Genomic DNA, 19,569 nt, shown 5'->3' with positions numbered 1-19,569 from the left:
CACTTGAATGGAGGAGGCTTTCCTTTTACCCACTGCATTAAGCAAGGTTGTAAGGCTGAGCGAGTGTGCAAAGATGCTTGTAGTGTTTTTTTACACTTGTAGGTGCTTTTAATCAGTGTATAGTTTGATTGTTAAGAAGAAGAAAAACTTATTTCTTGTACTGTGATATTGACGGTCAAAGAGCGTGGCCCGGCGAGTGTTACCTCACAGGTCGGTGATCGTGCAACGGTACCATGTAGTAATACTCTACATGGCCCTTGAGATACGGGTGTCCGTGGATTCAAACAGATCTGAGCCATCTGGTCACACGTACGGATACGGGGTGTGACAGCTTAGATCCACACCCCTTGCAATACTATATTGTACTGCCACTGTTGTCGCCCACATCGACGTGTTTGTACACCCCCTGGAGGCGAACATGCCATGTTGCAGCCGTGCAGCTAGCTCACACTCACTGACGAATTAATCATAAGAGAGGAAAATGATTCATTATTGGTTGTAGGAAGCTTCGCGTGGCATCATACGGTCGATCCCGACGGGCCAATAATCGCGCTCACCAATCTGTTGCTCCCTGATTGTTCAAGAAAATTTAAGTCTGTTGCTCTCTGGGTGATCTGAAAGATCCTGTTTAAGTTTTTATTATTTATTTGCCGGGTGTTAATTAGTCTACTTGATTGATCACACGGGTGAAGTTCGCAAGTAGTATATTTGTAGGCGAATGATCTGCATCGGTGCGCCGGCCCAAATTTAGGCCGGACACACCCTGTTGAAAATATGAGCAATTTACCAAATGATTTTTATTAACAGAAATACTAAATAAAGCATGACTAATATAGTAGAGATAAAACAAGTCATGCGTTCTGATAGAGAGAAGGTAAATAGCTTCTGCATATATGAACCGTAGCCTATCATATCTAAAGCAGACAATATAGCAAGTAGCATATGTGAAGTAGAACCTATCATGTGTAGGACAAGGACTAGAATAAGGAACTGCGGCAGAACCTTTAACAGGAAAGACAAAAACACGTACGGGACAGCAGCAGCAGAAGCGCTGGACTTGGGGTCGGTGTCCTCGCCTGCCATGTCGTCGAGGAGGTCGTGGACGTCGGGAAAGAAGTCGTCGTCAGGGAAATAGTCGTCGGCGACCGGATCGTCCGTGATGAAGCAGCCAATAGTCGTGCTGAGCGCTCCCCAAAAACCTTATCACTCTTCTCTCGTAAATGACTCAAAAGGTGCGGTTTCGGAGGCCTACTGTCCCGACCTGCGGTGCACGCCACAAGACGGGATGGGGAAGAATGTAGCAGCAGCGCAGTGGTCAGAACTTTGTGGCGAGAGGAAGAGGAGAGGCGCGCCGTTCGAATTCAGTGTCCACTACAGAAAACGTTTCAACTCCCACGTGACCTTTCATATACCCGTCGTGCGTGGCAAAAATTTAGATATCGGCTCGGCTCATTCCCGCGGCGCGGCGCGGCGTGACGAGGCATGGCGTGGCGTGGCGTGGCGTGGCGTGGCGAGGCGGGCGGCGGAGGAGGAGCGCGCGTGGATATCCCTCTTGTTCTCATGCTCGTACAAGTGGGGAAAGAACCTCCCTTATAAGGAGGTCCAACTCCCACTAAACTAGCAATGTGGGACTAAACTTTAGTAGTATCCCTTGCCTTGCACAAATGGGCTAAGTGGGCCTCTAGGATTTATTAGAAATTTCTGAAATAGTTATTGGGCTGCCCAAAATAGACTAAATTTCAGCAATCCCCCACCAGATCTCAGAGGCACACAGAAATTTGCCTTTGATTCCAAAACACTGTTTTAAATACCGGTACTGCAGTGGAGACTGTTAAGTTGAACTTCCACCTAGAACTCTATGCTACACTAGTAAGCAACTTGAACAGTGGACTGGGCCTTGAACTGCAAGTTTTCTGCGAATCTAGCTTCACATATTGCCTTGACCGATACGTGGCTACCGTGGGTCTTCCCCGCAGGTGGAGCTTATGCGTCATAATTCGTGACATTTCATGAGTTTACTAGAGAGAACCCTACTCTCATAGATTGCGACGTTTGACAATCGGACTCATATAGGTGTGTTCTTCAAAAGATGTTCTGCAAGATAACATCTGTACTTAAATAAGCCACTTAGAACACATTAAGATATACATAAACCTGCCATGCAGATTAGGAGAGTATTGCATCTTCATGGAGTGGTATTGTGAATAGTAAGGATACTCTCCTCTTAGTTGACCAACAGCTTGTCTTCCACATCTAATTCACGGGATCTCCGATCACAAAGAATAGATTACCACTATGAACAACTCATATTGTGGGTCTCATACCCATCTCCCTCGATGCATTATCTATCACATTACGAGATAGACCCTTAGTAAAAAGATCTGCCAGATTTTTAGACGTTTGGATATAATCCAACGCAATAACTCTGGAGTTTTTCATTTTCCTGACAGACTTTAACCTTCTCTGAACGTGTCTTGATGACTTCATGTTATCCTTTGAGCTGCTCACTTTCGTGATCACAATTTGATTATCGCAGTTCATAAGTACACCCGGTACAGGTTTCTCAACAACCGGCAAGTCATTCAAGAGCCGGCGAAGCCAATCTGCTTCAACCGTAGTTATATCTAGTGCTGTGAGTTCTGCTTCCATTGTTGACCTCGTTAAGATGGTCTGCTTGCAAGACTTCCAAGAAACAGTGCCACCTCCATGAGTGAATACATAACCGCTCGTGGCCTTTATCTCATCAGCATCTGAGATCCAGTTTGAGTCACTATACCCTTCAAGCACCTTTGGATGCCCGGTGTAGTGAATTCCATAATTTGCAGTGCCTTTCAAATAACGCAAAACTCTCTCTAGAGCTTTCCAATGCACATCTCCTGTTTTTGAGACAAACCGACTCAGTTTGCTAACAGAAAAAGAGATGTCAGGTCTTGTAGCACTTGCTAAGTACATAAGCGAGCCAATAATCTGAGAATATTTCAATTGATCTCTAGCAATTCTTTGATTCTTTTGAAGTAACACACTCGCATCATATGGTGTTGGAGAGGGCTTGCAGTCACTATAGCCAAAGCGACTCAAGATCTTTTTCACATAGTGAGATTGAAGCAATGTAATCCCACCATCATCGTCTCTCAACAACTTGATGTTCAGAATGACATCAGCCACTCCTAAATCCTTAATCTCAAAACAACGAGATAGGAAATCCTTGACCTCCTTAATAACATTCAGATTTGTTCCGAAAATCAGTATGTCATCAACATACAAGCACATGATAACTCCCTCGCCCCCACCATGGCGATAGTACACACATTTGTCAGCTTCGTTCACAACAAAGCCTGCAGCTGTTAAAGTTCTTTCAAACTTCTCATGCCACTGTTTGGGTGCTTGCTTAAGTCCATACAAAGACATCAGCAACTTGCACACTTTCCCTTCCTGACCATCTAGTACAAACCCATCTGGTTGTTCCATATAAATTTCCTCGTCCAACTCTCCGTTTAGGAAAGCAGTCTTAACATCCATTTGATGAACGAGAAGACCATGCGAGGCAGCTAGTGAAAGTAGAACTCAAATAGTGGTCAGTCGAGCCACAGGTGAGTAAGTATCAAAGAAGTCTTCACCTTCCTTTTGGGTATAACCCTTAGCCACGAGCTGAGCCTTGTACTTTTCAATAGTACCATCAGGCCTAAACTTCTTCTTGAATACCCATTTGCATCCTATAGGTTTGCACCCATAAGGACGATCAGTTATCTCCCAAGTTTCATTTGCCAAGATGGAATCCATCTCGCTGCGAACCACTTCCTTCCAGTAGTCAGCATCTTCAGATGCATAGGCCTCTGAAATAGAACTGGGAGTGTCATCTATGAGGTACACAAGAAAATCATCACCAAAGGACTTTGCAGGCCTCTGTCTCTTGCTCCTAATAGGAACTTCATTGTTCTCCTCCACAGGACTTTCAAAGTGTTCCATCGAAATTGTAGGTTCGGTAATTGTAACTGGTTCCTGATTCGATGAACTAGGCATCTCCTGATTAGATGAGGTAGCCATATCCCTCATGGGAAAGATATCTTCAAAGAAAGTCGCATCATTCGACTCCATGATCGTACCGACATGCATGTCAGGTACCTCAGATTTTACAACCAAGAATCTATAGTCAATGCTATGAAAAGCATATCCCAGGAAAACACAATCCACAGTCTTTGGTCCAAGCTTCCGCTTCTTTGAAATTGGAGCATTGACTTTCGCCAAACAACCCCATGTTCGCAGATAAGAGAGTTTTAACCTTTTCTTCTCCCATTCCTCGAATGGAGTTATCTCTTTGTTCTTTGTGGGGACTCGGTTCAGGACATGACATGCTGTCAATATCGCCTCCCCCCACCATGCCTTGGAGAGACCCGATGTGTCTAACATGGCGTTAACCAAATCAGTTAGAGTACGGTTCTTTCTTTCGGCCACCCCATTTGACTGAGGTGAGTAGGGAGGCGTCCTCTCATGGATTATACCATGTTTCGCATAAAAAGCAACAAACTCATTGGAAAAATACTCTCCACCACGGTCGGACCTAAGCCTCTTGATTTTCCGATCAAGTTGGTTTTCCACTTCAGCTTTATAGATCTTGAAAAAGTTCAAAGCCTCATCCTTAGATTTCAGAAGATACACACGGCAGTATCTAGTGGAGTCATCAATTAACGTCATGAAATATTTCTTTCCACCTTTTGTCAACACACCATTCATTTCACATAGATCTGAATGTATGAGCTCTAGTGGTGCAAGATTTCTTATTTCCGCAGTCGTGTGAGACTTACGAGGTTGCTTAGCTTGCACAACACTTGACACTTAGATCCCTTGATGGTGGTGAAACTAGGGATTAAGTTCAACTTCGCTAGTCGCGACATGCAACCAAAGTTAACATGACAAAGACGTGAATGCCACACATTGGATTCACTATTGTTGCAAATATGATTAACAACTTTATTGCAAACGTATGATAAGGATAAGCGAAACAAGCCTCCTGACTCATAGCCTTTACCAACAAAGGTTCCATACTTGGATATTACAAATTTATTCGACTCAAAGACAAGCTTGTAGCCATCTCTACACAGAAGAGATCCGCTAACAAGATTTTTATTGACGGAGGGGACATAATGCACGTTCTTCAGTCGTACGATCTTTCCCAAAGTAAACTTCAGATCGACCGTGCCAACACCACGAACAGAAGCACTTGAACCATTGCCCATCAGCACGGTTGAAGTCCCTGCGGTCTGATAAGACGAAAACATGGAAATATCACCGCATACATGCACATTAGGACCCGTGTCAATCAACCAGTCAGGAGAATGACATACTGAAAGAATAGTGGGAAATATACCATACCCAGCATCCTTCATGTCAGTGTCTCCAATGACAACATTAGCGGTCTTGCCGCCTTTCCCAGAATGACGCTTGTCATAGCGATTAGGGCAACTAGGAGCCCAATGATCAGGATCCCCACACACATGACAAGCACCTTTCTTCTTGCCATTCTTCTTCTTGAAGTTCGTGTGTTGCACAGCCTTGTTCTTCCCATCAACCTTTGCTTTTCCATCAAACTTGCCATTGTTCTTGAACTTGTGGGACTGGAAATTCTGCTTCTGTACCACATTGGCACTAGATCCTCCCTCAATACCTCGAGCATGTGTGTCCTTTGCTCTCGCCTTTTCTTCCACATCAAGAGTGCCAATGAGATCCGAGACGGAAAACTCCTGCCTCTTATGCTTCAACAAGGTAGCAAAGTTCCTCCATGAAGGAGGAAGCTTAGTGCTGATACCTCCGGCAACAAACTTGTCCGGTAGCATACAACTGAAGTGCTCAAGTTCTCTAGCAAATGATTGTATCTCATGAGCTTGCTCAACCACGGAGCGCTCTTCAGTCATCCTGTAATCATAGAATTGCTCCATGATGTACAGCTCAGTGCCAGCATCCGAAACCCCAAACTTGGCCTCGAGTGCATCCCACATATCTTTTCCATTATCAATTGACGCATAAGCATCAACTCTGTTCTCACCAAGAACACTCAAGAGAGTAGCCTTAAATAGAGTATCCATTTTTTGAAAAGCTTGTGCCTGTTGAGCATCAAGCTCTCCTTCAGGTTTGCCGAGAGTGGCGTCATAGCAACTCATGGTTTGAAACCATAAGACTACTCTCACGCGCCACCTCTTATAGTGGATACCCTCAAACATAGGAGGTCTCATGGAAGCAGCAAAACCACTTGGGGTACATTGCCTATAATAAGGTTTTTGGATTGTTGGAAATATGAGATTTTATTAACAGAAATACTAGATAAAGCATGACTAATATAGTAGAGATAAAACAAGTCATGCGTTCTGACAGAGAGAAGGTAAATAGCTTCTGCATATATGAACCGTAGCCTATCATATCTAAAGCAGATAGTATAGCAAGTAGCATATATGAAGTAGAACCTATCATGTGTAGGACAAGGACTAGAACAAGGAACTGCGACAGAACCTTTAATAGGAAAGACAAGAACACGTACGGGACAGCATCAGCAGAAGCGCTGGACTTGGGGTCGGTGTCCTCGCCTGCCATGTCGTCAAGGAGGTCGTGGACAACGGGGAAGAAGTCATCGTCAGGGAAGTAGTCGTCGGCGACCGGATCGTCCGTGATGAAGCAGCCAGTAGTCGCGCTGAGCGCTCCCCAAAAACCTTATCACCCTTCTCCCGTACAGGACTCAAAAGGTGCGGTTTCGGAGGCCTACTGTCCCGATCTGCGGTGCACGCCACAAGACGGGATGGGGAAGAACGTAGCAGCAGCGCAGTGGTCAGGACTTTGTGGTGAGAGGAAGAGGAGCTTTTGTTGTGTCTCTCTGGAGAGGAGCGACCTCTCTTATATAGGCACAGGAGAAGGACGCGAAGAGGCTGCGGCAGGAGGTGAAGCAACGAAGGGAGACGAAGCGAACAGGCAGCGGCCGAAGAGGCGCGCCGTTCGAATTCAGTGTCCACTACAGAAAACGTTTCAACTCCCACCTGACCTTTCGTATACCCGTCGTGCGTGGCAAAAATTTAGATATCGGCTCGGCTCATTCCCGCAACCCGCGGCGCGGCGCGGTGCGGCGCGGCGCGTCGTGACGAGGCGTGGCGAGGCGGGCGGCGAAGGAGGAGCGCGCGTGGATATCCCTCTTATTCTCATGCTCGTACAAGTGGGGAAAAAACCTCCCTTATAAGGAGGTTCAACTCCCACTAAACTAGCAATGTGGGACTAAACTTTAGTAGTATCCCTTGCCTTGCACAAATGGGCTAAGTGGGCCTCTAGGATTTATTAGGAATTTCTGAAATAGTTATTGGGCTGCCCAAAATAGACTAAATTCCAGCACACCCTGCCCGTGAGATCTGGCCACCCTTAGGCATCAGATCCCCTCTCTCGTCCCAAACCTTCCACCAACGGACGCGAGCAGCAGACGAGAAGATCCAGGAGTTGCCCAACGCGCAACCTTCCCCCCGCACGCGTTCGAGTGGTCCTTCTCGAGTTGCGGCGGTCGCTCTTGTCGGCGGCGGCGGCAGGATAGCACCTGCGCGCATACCGCTTGCCATCTCCCGCCGCAGGGACGCCGTGATTGAATGAAGACACTAGATTGTAGCACCCCCTCCTCCCCACTCCCCATGTCTCTTCGTTGTTGCAACACCTAGTTGTCGCCGTGGTAGCACCATCGTGTTGCCTGCCGCAGCTCTCGGCGTCGCCACTCGCATCGTCGGTGTGCGTGGGTTGAAACTTTTTCCCGATGCCGGTTGCAGCTTTTTACACCGCCGGCTGAAGCTTTTTCCATGGGGTGAAAGCTTTTCCCATGCCAGTCGCAACATTCGTCAGAGCCGATTCCAACACATGGTGCCCACGGTTCCGACATTTCTCGATGCCGGTTCCAGCACGTGGTGACCACGGTCCCAGCACCTGCCTTGCCGGTTCCAGCGCGTGGTGACCACAGTCCCCAGCATTTCCCAATGTCGGGTCTAGCACAAACTGACAGTGGTTGCAACATCACAACCAGCTTGGTTGCGGCCACGGGTCCAGCTCGCCGCGGTGGCCGACGCAGCTTGTCGTATTCGCGGCAACCGAAATTCTTATCGGTCGCCAATGTAGCAAAAACTCTAACCGGTTGTAGCTTTCTGGTTGCCGGATGCAGCAAAAACAAACGACGCGGATGTAGCAAAAAACACTGTCGATCACATTTGTGTATGGTGGTAACAAATGTTGTTCCTAGTGGTAGCAAAAAGTTATGCCGTTCGTAGCCAAAAAACTTGTCGCTCGACATCGGGGTTGCATCGTCTTCATGAATGATTTAGCGAAGAAAATGCCGTCGTTGGTATTAGCAAATTAAGTCAGCGGTAGTAGCAAAACCAAACACCAGTTGCAGCAAAAACAAAAACAACAACGAAGTTCCAGCAAAAAATGGTAGGTTGTAGCATCCCTCGCCACCGGATGTAGCATATCTAGTAACCGGTTGTAGCATCTCGCTCCCGGGGGTTGCATGAGCGAAGGTGTGGGGAGGCGCATCCATGGCGATTGATGCGTCGTCGGTTTTTTGTGGACCTGAGGTGGCCGGCATACCGATTCGCCGCCCCCTTGTACCTCGCCGTTGGTCGCGCCGCTTGCTGGTCGGGGGCATTCGATGCTCGGGCCCATCGCGTGCGGATATGGTGAAAGGCGCGGTCATGGCGACGGGCATGGTCATGGCGCGAGGGGGCATGCGGCAGTGTGCGAGCTCAATAGGGGTGGGTGCCTCGCCGAGGAAGAAGAGGGGAAAGGAGCCGGTTCATCTGATGATGAAGAAAGAAGATAAAGCAAGGAGAAAAAACTGGGTGCAAGAAAAACGCGCGACACACGCACGATCTACAATCTACAGGGATCGAACGCGCGCGACACGATCGGACGAAGCTTCAGCCGGCGTGCCGCATGTAAACGTTAGCTGGAAAATTCACATGGGTGATTTCTGTTCGGTATGCTGATACGGTATGCAGTTTTAATGCGGTACATAACATGACAGGACAGTGTATACTTGCATACTACTCAAAAAACGTCTTATATTATAAGACGGATGGAACATTTATTTTGGAGAATATATACATCCATAGTGCATCGTGTTGTTCGGCCCAATGAGACCTATACTAACTGAGCCAGGAGCCCGACTCTTCCAACCCATTTTAATGGCACAAAAAAACTGTCCATGCGCGTCGAGTGTAATTCAAAATTGAGCTGCGTGGTATTCGAACGCTGCACTAACCACCGCACCCCTTACCTGTGCTCATTCACATCTTCTTCCTTCTTTTCTTCATACATCTTTTTCTTTTTTCTATTTTTCCCTTTTTTCCATTTTTCTTTCGAATGGATTTTTTCTTCTAATATATTTAACTTTTTTCAAAATTGGTGATTTTTTGAAAATTGATGAACTTTTTTCAAATTGATGAACTTTTTTCAAAAAATTATGAATTTGTTTTCAAAATCAGTGAACTTCTTTTCAAAATCTGAAGTTCTTTTTTTTCAAAATCGATGAACTTTTTTCGGTAAAATTGATGAACATTTTTCAAATCCGATGAACATTTTTCAAAATTGATGAATTTATTTTTTCAAATTGATAAGCTTTTCCCAAATTTGTATTTTTTTTATTTTAAATTTGTCAAATTTTTTTAACCCTTGAACAATTTTTTTGTGAACGGTTTTTTTAGTTCCTGTTTTTTCAAATAAAAACATATTTTTGAGTAGTCAACGGTCAATTGGTCAGACCGGTCAACTGCGGCCGGTCAACCGCGACCAGGGGAATACCGTTGCCCCTAGAGCGGTTAATTCCACCGCAACCTGTTCCGCTCGATGGCGCATCGAAGCATTCTCCTCCATATTGGGCCTGCCCACGAAGCTGTGCGCGTGAGCGCTGGTTCCGCTCGCTTGCATTTAGGACATGTATAATAGTGCTATCTTAATAGTGATACATAGGATAAATGATGAGGTGGAGCAGAGAGAAGTCGTAAGAAAATGCTTGCATTTTCTTATTTAAGAGAAGACAAGAGATGATCTCTTAGTACAATATGTCTCATCATGTTTTTAGGAATAGCAAGTTATTAAAGATAAAGCTAAGAAATGACTTATCGTATACATCATTTTTGTCATCTCTAAATTACATGTAAAACTATTTTATCAATCATTGTACATGCCCTTAAGGCGCCCCTCTTCCGAGACCTCCTGTACAAGGCTTATCGTGCTCATTCTCCCAGCAACGCTGTAGCTCGGTTGGGCCGTGGCGCAGCGCTCGCTCACGTACACTGCCGCACTCGATCATGCACGATGCCATGTTCAACTCAAAAAATGGACACGCACGCTGTCACCTGACTCACTGGCATTTACCATTGATCGTGTACCCTTGACAGTTGACTTTACTAAAAAATCATAGAATTTAAAGGAAAATAAGAATTTGTAAAAATATATTTTTCGAGATTAAGACCTCATTCGGGGGTTTGATGATCCTTCTTGAATTTTGAAAAAGTAATGCAAATTGAAAAGGTCAATGAATTTAAAAATAATTCACAGATTCGAAAAAAATTAATTTCAAATATGTTCATAGATTTAAAGAAGTTCGTGAAAGAAGTTCCTGAAGTTGAAAAAGTTTGTGAATTTGAGAAAACATTCAAGAATGTTCAATTTTTTGAGAAAATCATGGAGTTGAAAAAAATGGAATTGAAAAAATATTCTTGAATTTGAAAAATATTTACGAATTGAAAGAAGTTGGTGAAGATAAAAAGTTCACGAAATTGAGAAAACATTGAAGAATGTTCAATTTTTTGAAAAATCATGGATTTGAAAAAAGTTCGCAAGTATGAAAAAGGTTTAAGGTTTTGGAGAAACTTCGTGCATTTGAAAATGTTCAGCAATTTTTCAAATATTCACAACTTTGAGAATATTTCACCTATTTCAAGAATATTCATGGATTTTTCAAAAAAATATAGAACATAGAAAATAAAACAGAGAAAAAAAGGGAAATAAAAATATGTAAAAATGAAAAAAAAACTAAAATAAAATAGAAAGAGGAAAGGACCAAAGAAAATCTTGCCAAATAAATGCATAAAAAATAATGGAAATACACAAAGAAACTGTTCAGAAGCATCGACAAGTTTCCCAAAAGAGAACTGTTACATGGGCCATCCCACCGGAACACACCCTTGGGCATTTTACGAATCCTGGGAACATTTTTCAAATTGGTGAATATTTTTTGAAATTTAGAACTTTTATTAAATTTTGGAACATTTTTGCAAATTCCTAAAATTCCGGGAATAGTTTTTTAAGAAAAACATAAACATTTTTTGAATTTACGGGACACTTTTGCAAATTTGTGATCATTTTTTTAAATCATGAACATTTTTAAATCCAATAAATTTTTTAAAATCATTAATATTTTATGAAATCTTGGACATTTTTTAAATTTGTAAAAAAAATTGAAATCCAAGAACGTTTATCAAATAGGTGAATATTTGTATTTCAAAGAGTATTTTTCTGATTTGTGAAAAAAATTCAAATCGGTTAACATGTTTTTTAATAACGAACATGTGTTTTAATTGTGAAAATTTTTGTCCAAAACATTGTCTCTTTTGAAATGTGTAAGGTTGTTTATGTCATTAACACTTTTTTGATATTCGATAATTTTTTGAATTCTTTGAATATACTTTAAAATAGAGAAATTTTTTAATTTTTGAAAGTATTTCTTACATCCAAGAGCAATTTTTATATTCGTGAAAATTTCAAATATTCAAGCCCATTTTGTGAAATTCGCGAACATTTTTGGAATCCAAGAAAATTTCTCAAATTTGTGATCTGTTTTCCAAATCTATGATCATTTTTTTCGATTTTTTTTCAAATTTATGAACATTTATGGAAACATTCTTTTAAGAAGCCGAAAGAGGAACCAAAATGAATAAGAAATGGAAAAGAAAAATGTGGGCGCCCTCCAAGAAATTGACCGGCCGAAATGTTGGGCGACTCCTGTCGCCCTAGGCGGGCAATAGGAATCGGCGGCGAGTGGCTCGTTATAATACGGATGGGTCACACACTTGATTGACAAAAAAAATCCCAGACAGGTCACACACGGAATTGTCAATGTGTGACTCATCTATTTGGAGAAGATCGTCAAATGGCGGGCGCGGGAGCTATATCTTCCTGATAGCGAGATAGAACCTCCCCTCTAGGTTGAAGTTTTAATGTGTGTCACAGTACTGGGCTGGCCCATTTTTGCACGTTTAGTTTGTTCGCTTGATGTCACTTGTAGTGTTCGCTTCATTCGCTCTCTTGTTGGCATTGTTTTCTGTGGGGTTTTTTCTCCCTTATTTTTTACTTTCTTCAGATTATTTGTTTATTTATTGGTTTTTAGGGCCTTTCTTTGTTTCTATATCATTTTCCTTCAATATTCTGTTTTTCATCGGTTTAATTCACTTCATTCATGATTTTTCATGTTTTCTTTCTTTCTTGGTGTTCCCTGTTCTTCCCTTTTCCTTTCTTTCTTTCTTCATTTTTTTTTGTGTCTTTCCTCGCTTTCCTACGTTTCCTTCTTGGGTTTCTTTGGTTTTCATTTTCTCTTTTGGTTTTGTTTTTTGGGATTTATTGGTTTTCTTTGTTTTTTGTCAAATTTTATCGGTTTCTTTTGTTCAATTCATGTACACTTTTTCAGCGCACAATATATGACAAACATTTTTTTGATACATGTTAAAGATTTTTCAAATTCCTGGCATATAAATTTATTTTAATACCTGTTTTGAATACGTTTTGGAATAGATGGTCAACATGTTTTCGAATACATGTTGAACATTTTTCATGGTAATGTATTTTTAAACTACATGAACATTGTTTTACTTTGTATAAACATACTTTAATGTTTTAGGTACACAATATAATTTTGAGTGCACAGTTTAAACATTTTTTGATACACGTTGAACAATTTTCAAATACACAATGTACATATTCTTTTAGTAATGTTTTGAATACTCTTTGGAATACATGTTTAACATTTTTTTGAATATACGCTGAAATTTTTTATGGTAGTAAATATATTTTTAAAACTACGCGGACATCGTTTTATATTGCATATGCATTTTTTAAATGTTTTCAGTACATAATACATTTTTAGAGCACACACGAAACAATTTTTGTGATACATGTTGGACATTTTTCAAATATACAATGTACCTTTTATTTTAATACATGTTTTGAAAATTTTGTTGAATACATGGTCAACATTTTTCCAAATATAGGCGCGACAATTTTATAGTACTAAATATATTTTTAAAACTACGCAAACAATTGTTTTATATTGTATAAACTTTTTTTAATGTTTTCAGTACACAACATATTTTAAGAGCACACACAAAACAATTTTTATCATACACGTTGGACATTTTTTCAAATAGACAATGCACATTTTTCTTTAAGTACATGTTTTGAACACTATTTTTAGGGCGTCTGCTAGGCGTCATCTGGTTGATTACCGAGTAAAATCATCCGCCTTGTTCGCCCTACGATCTGTGGGAATCAAACCGCTCAGATTCACACGGGTGCTGAAGCATAGGCTTCTCACACATTACGTGGGCGCTGGGACCACAAGGCTGGTTATACATGTCGTTACTCATTTCCATGACCCAGCCAGCTACTACTAAGACGACTACATAGTCAACGTAGAAAAGCCTCCCATTCCGTTCGGCTACTGGTCGTCCGCTAGTATCCATGTGGCCTAGTTCTTGCATCCATATTTAATGCTTTGGATTGGAAGTCAAACGACAGTCGTGGCTGCAGCAACACAAGCTGCTGCGTCTTCGTGTTGCGACCATGGCCTGACCATCTCGATGACCAAGGTGATGCTACGAGGTGTGTCGGGCGTGTTTGGTTCCGTGCATGAGGCCCAACCAGGCCCGCGCAGGAAGAAATCAGGCTGTTTGGTTGGCTACATACACTGTTATCTTGCATAGCACAGAATTTAAAGTATCTTTGGACTTGGCTCGCTGGAAATACTCAGATCGGCAGTTTTGCGAGCCAGGCCGAGGCGAGCGCAAGCGAGTGGGTTCTTGCATGAGTGGAGACGGGAGGGTTGCGAGGTGATTAAGTGAGGTCTTCTTCAACCTCCAATAAACTTCTCTCTAATCTCCTCTCTTCCTTGTCCCTCTGATCTACATAACGGTGCTTCGATTCGAGGTAAGCTCTACACGAAAAAGATACACCTCAATGCTACGGTTCCATTCAGACGATCGGTTCGTAGTTTCGTCGGCCGGAAGTTCTTTATTTCATGTTCCCGTTTGGAACTATTCTGGACGAACTTTGTCAGATTCTTCGCGCACGATCGATCGTTTGAATTTTCCTTTGACCATCAGCCTAATCTTGCAGTTCCGCATAATATTCATGTTCTAAGTTTTTGGTTTCGATGAACGTAGCTTCATCTCTCCTTGAACAGCAGTCTAGTGCACTCACGCCGCCATGTCGAGCTCCTGTGTCCTCTGCTCAGAGCCCTCCTATTTGTCCCTCTCGACGCCGACGCCCTTCCCCTTGATCTCCTTGCCCGCGTCCTACTACACTAGAGTCGTTTTCGGCGTCGCTCATCTTGGCCTACTCTCTGTCGTCCTCCTACTGCACTGACGCTGCAATGGCGCGCACACTAATTTCTTGTGTCCTCTGCCTCCATGCACACTGCAGTTCGCCACGCCGCCGATGGGGTCGATCATCTCGGCTTCCTCTCTCTCGTCCCACTACACTAGAGTCATTTCTGGCGTCGATCATCTCGGCCTCCTCTCTCGTCCTACTGCACGTACGGTACCATGACGCGAGCACTACATTCTTCTCATGTGTCCACTGTCTTTGCGCGAGCACTATAACTAGTTCGCCGACGGTGTCGCTCGCCATGCCGCCGATGGGGTCGCTCGCCCACGACTACATGCTCGTCATGTCGGACACGGTGCCACGGTCACTATCCACTGCAGTCGCCATGGTCCGCGCACACTGCATTTCTTCTCCCCCTTCCTCTGCTAGCTCTTAACCCTGTGTGCTAAGTGCAAGTGCTAGCTCTTAATCATACCCCATGCGGGTAACCAAACAACGTGTAGTTGTATGCGCCAAGACAATGCAGGCAACCAAACAATGTGCCAAAATTGACCCCCTAATGCAGGAAGTCCATATGTAGGCAACCAAACAACTTGTAGATATCGCATATGATGTTGTTTTTCCAGAGCCATGCTGAGTAGAGAAGGGTATGCAATGCAGGTACTGTAGCCGATGGCAACCAAACACGCCCGTAGTGACTGTGGCTCGATTGCTTCGATGAGAGCGGATATGCCACAAGGCATGATGTGACGGCGGCCCGGCTGCTTCAACGATGTTGCGAAGACATGTTTCAACAGACATGGCGATGTAGCAATGGCCTTCTTCGAACGATCGTGGTGTGCTTCAACAACATGCGCCGACAGACGCGGTAATGCTACAACGGCAGCCTGGTTGCTTCGATGATGTTGCAACGGCGTGCTTCGACAGCCGCGGGGCTGCTTCGGCAGCCGTGGCGGCAGTGTTCTTTTTGAAGGGCCATGGCAATGCTGCGATGGCAAGCTTTTGACGACCGCCTGGCTACTTCGATGTTGCAAAGGAGTGCTTCGATGCCGTGGTGGGTGCTACGACAGCCGTGGCGGCGGCGTGCTTTGAATGGCCACGTCGATGTTGCGATGGCGTGCTTTGATGACCATGGCAATGTTGCGACGAAGGCTTGGCTGCTTCGATGATACTGCAACAACGGTCCGGCAACTTCGACGATGTTGCGTGGCGACGGCAAAGATGTTAACGGGCCAAGCATGCATTGCTATACATGTGTAGCTATATATGGCAAAGCACATGTGAACAAGTAGGAGTAAGAAAATGAGCATTTAAATTTACACAAAGAACGCTCAGCTCTCAGGCCCTGAGGCTGGATACTGCCACGGCTACGTGGTCGTGATGGTATGGGTGTTGGGGAACGCAGTAATTTCAAAAAAATTCCTACGCACACGCAAGATCATGGTGATGCATAGCAACGAGAGGGGAGAGTTTCGTCCATGTACCCTCGTAGACTGTAAGCGGAAGCATTATGAGAACGCGGTTGATGTAGTCGCATGTCTTCACGATCCGACCGATCCAAGTACCGAACGTACGGCACCTCCGAGTTCAGCACACGTTCAGCTCGGTGACGTCCCACGAACTCCAATACAGCAGAGCTTCGAGGGAGAGTTCCGTTAGCACGACGGCATGATGACGGTGATGATGATGCTACCGACGCAGGGCTTCGCCTAAGCACCGCTACGATATGACCGAGGTGGATTATGCTGGAGGGGGGCACGGCACACGGCTAAAAGATCAACTGAACAATTTGTGTGTCCATGGGGTGCCCCCTCCCCTGTATATAAAGGAGTGGAGGAGGGGGAAGGCCGGCCCTCTACTATGGCGCGCCTTGGGGAGTCCTACTCCCACCGGGAGTAGGATTCCCCCCTTCCATGTAGTAGGAGTAGGAGAGAAGGAAAGGGAAAAGAGAAGAGAAGGAAGGAGGGGGCGCCGACCCTCCCCCTAGTCAAATTCGGACTAGGCCTTGGGGGGGGGGGGTGCAGACTCCCCTCTCTCTTTCCCTTAAAGCCCAATAAGGCCCATATACTCCCCGGCGAATTCCCATAACTCTACGGTACTCCGATAAATACCCGAACCACTCAGAACTTTTCCGATGTCCGAATATAGCCTTCCAATATATCGATCTTTACGTCTCAAACATTTCGAGACTCCTCGTCATGTCTCTAATCTCATCCGGGACTCCGAACAACCTTCGGTACATCAAAACACATAAACTCATAATACCGATCGTCACCGAACGTTAAGCGTGCGGACCCTACGGGTTCGGGAACTATGTAGACATGACTGAGACTCATCTCCGGTCAATAACCAATAGCGGAACCTGGATGCTCATATTGGCTCCTACATATTCTACGAAGATCTTTGTCGGTCAAACCGCATAACAATATATGTTGTTCCCTTTGTCATCGGTATGTTACTTGCCCGAGATTCGATCGTTAGTATCTCAATACCTAGTTCAATCTCGTTACCGGCAAGTCTCTTTACTCGTTTCGTAATGCATCATCCCGCAACTAACTCATTAGTCACATTGCTTGCAAGCCTTATAGTGATGTGCATTACCGAGAGGGCCCAGAGATACCTCTCCGACAATCGGAGTGACAAATCCTAATCTCGATCTATGCCAACTCAACAAGTACCATCAGAGACACCTGTAGAGCACCTTTATAATCACCCAGTTATGTTGTGCCGTTTGGTAGCACACAAAGTGTTTCTCCGGTATTCGGGAGTTGCATAATCTCATAGTCAGAGGAACATGTATAAGTCATGAAGAAAGCAGTAGCAACAATCTAAACGATCATCGTGCTAAGCTAACAGAATGGGTCAAGTCAATCACATCATTCTCTAATGATGTGATCCCGTTAATCAAATGACAACCCATGTCTATGGCTAGGAAATTTAACCATCTTTGATTCAACGAGCTAGTCAAGTAGAGGCATACTAGTGACACTCTGTTTGTCTATGTATTCACACATGTACTAAGTTTCCGGTTAATACAATTCTAGCATGACTAATAAACATTTATCATGATATAAGGAAATAAATAATAACTTTATTATTGCCTTTAGGGCATATTTCCTTCAGTCTCCCACTTGCACTAGAGTCAATAATCTAGTTCACATCTTTATGTGATTAGTTCACATCTCCATATGAATAATACCCAAAGGGTTTACTAGAGTCAATAATCTAGTTCACATCGCTATGTGATTAACACCCAAAGAGTGATCATGTTTTGCTTGTGAGAGAAGTTTAGCCTACGGGTGTGCAACATTCAAATCCATATGTATTTCGCAAATTTCTATGTTTACAATGCTTTGCACAGAGCTACTCTAGCTAATTATTCCCACTTTCAATATGTATCCAGATCGAGACTTAGAGTCATCTAGATCGATGTAAAAAGCTTGCATCGACGTAACTCTTTACGACGAACTCTTTTATCACCTCCATGACCAAGAAATATTTCCTTAGTCCTCTAGGGATAATTTTGACCGCTGTCCAGTGATCTACTCCTAGATCACTACTGTAATCCCTTGCCAGAAAGATGCTAAGGTATACAATAGGACTGGTAAACAGCATAGCACACTTTATAGAACCTATGACTGAGGCATAGGGAATGACTTTTCATTCTCTTTCTATTTTCTGCTGTGGTCGGGTTTTGAGTCTTTACTCAACTTCACACCTTGCAACACAGGCAAAAACTCCTTTGACTGTTCCATTTTGAACTACTTCAAAATCTTGTCAAGGTATGTACTCATTGGAAAAACTTATCAAGCGTCTTGATCTATCTCTATAGATCTTGATGTTCAATGTGTAAGCAGCTTCATCGAGGTCTTTCTTTGAAAAACTCTTTTCAAACACTCCTTTATGCTTTCCATAAAATTCTACATTATTTCCGATCAAAAATATGTCATTCACATATACTTATTAGAAATGTTGTAGTGCTCCCACTCACTTTCTTGTAAATACAGGCTTCACCGCAAGTCTGTATAAAACCATATGCTTTGATCATTTTATCAAAGCATATATTCCAACTCTGAGATGCTTGCACCAGTCCATAGATGGATCGCTGGAGCTTGCTCACTTGGTTAGCACCTTTAGGATCGACAAAACCTTCTGGTTGCATCATATACAACTTCTTCTTTATGAAATCCATTAAGGAATGCAGGTTTGACATCCATTTGCCAGATTTCATAAAATGCGGCAACTGCTAACATGATTCGGACAGACTTTTAAGCATCCATATGAGTGAGAAAATCTCATCGTAGTTAACACCTTGAACTTGTCAAAAACATTTTGCAACAATTCGAGCTTTGTAGATAGTAACATTACTATCAGCATCCGTCTTCCTCTTGAAGATCCATTTATTCTTAATGACTCACCGATCATCGGGCAAGTCAATCAAAGTCCATACTTTGTTCTCATACATGAATCCCATCTTAGATTTCATGGCCTCAAGCCATTTCGCGGAATCTGGGCTCATCATCGCTTCCTCATAGTTCGTAGGTTCGTCATGGTCAAGTAACATGACATCTAGAACAGGATTACCGTACCACTCTGGTGTGGATCTCACTCTGGTTGACCTACGAGGTTCGGTAGTAACTTAATCTGAAGTTACATGATCATCATTAGCTTCCTCACTAATTGGTGTAGGAGTCACAGGAATAGATTTCTGCGATGAACTACTTTCCAATAAGGGAGCAGGTATAGTTACCTCATCAGGTTCTACTTTCCTCCCACTCACTTCTTTCAAGAGAAACTCCTTCTCTGGAAAGGATCCATTCTTAGCAACGAATGTCTTTTCTTCGGATCTGTGATAGAAGGTGTACCCAACTGTCTCCTTTGGGTATCCTATGAAGACACATTTCTCCGATTTGGGTTTGAGCTTATCAGGATGAAACTTTTTCACATAAGCATCACAATCCC

Source organism: Triticum urartu, chromosome 5A, assembly GCF_056163025.1.
Source record: "Triticum urartu cultivar PI428250 chromosome 5A, HENAU_Tu73, whole genome shotgun sequence".
NCBI lineage: Eukaryota > Viridiplantae > Streptophyta > Magnoliopsida > Poales > Poaceae > Triticum > Triticum urartu.
This window is presented reverse-complemented; position numbering follows the sequence as displayed.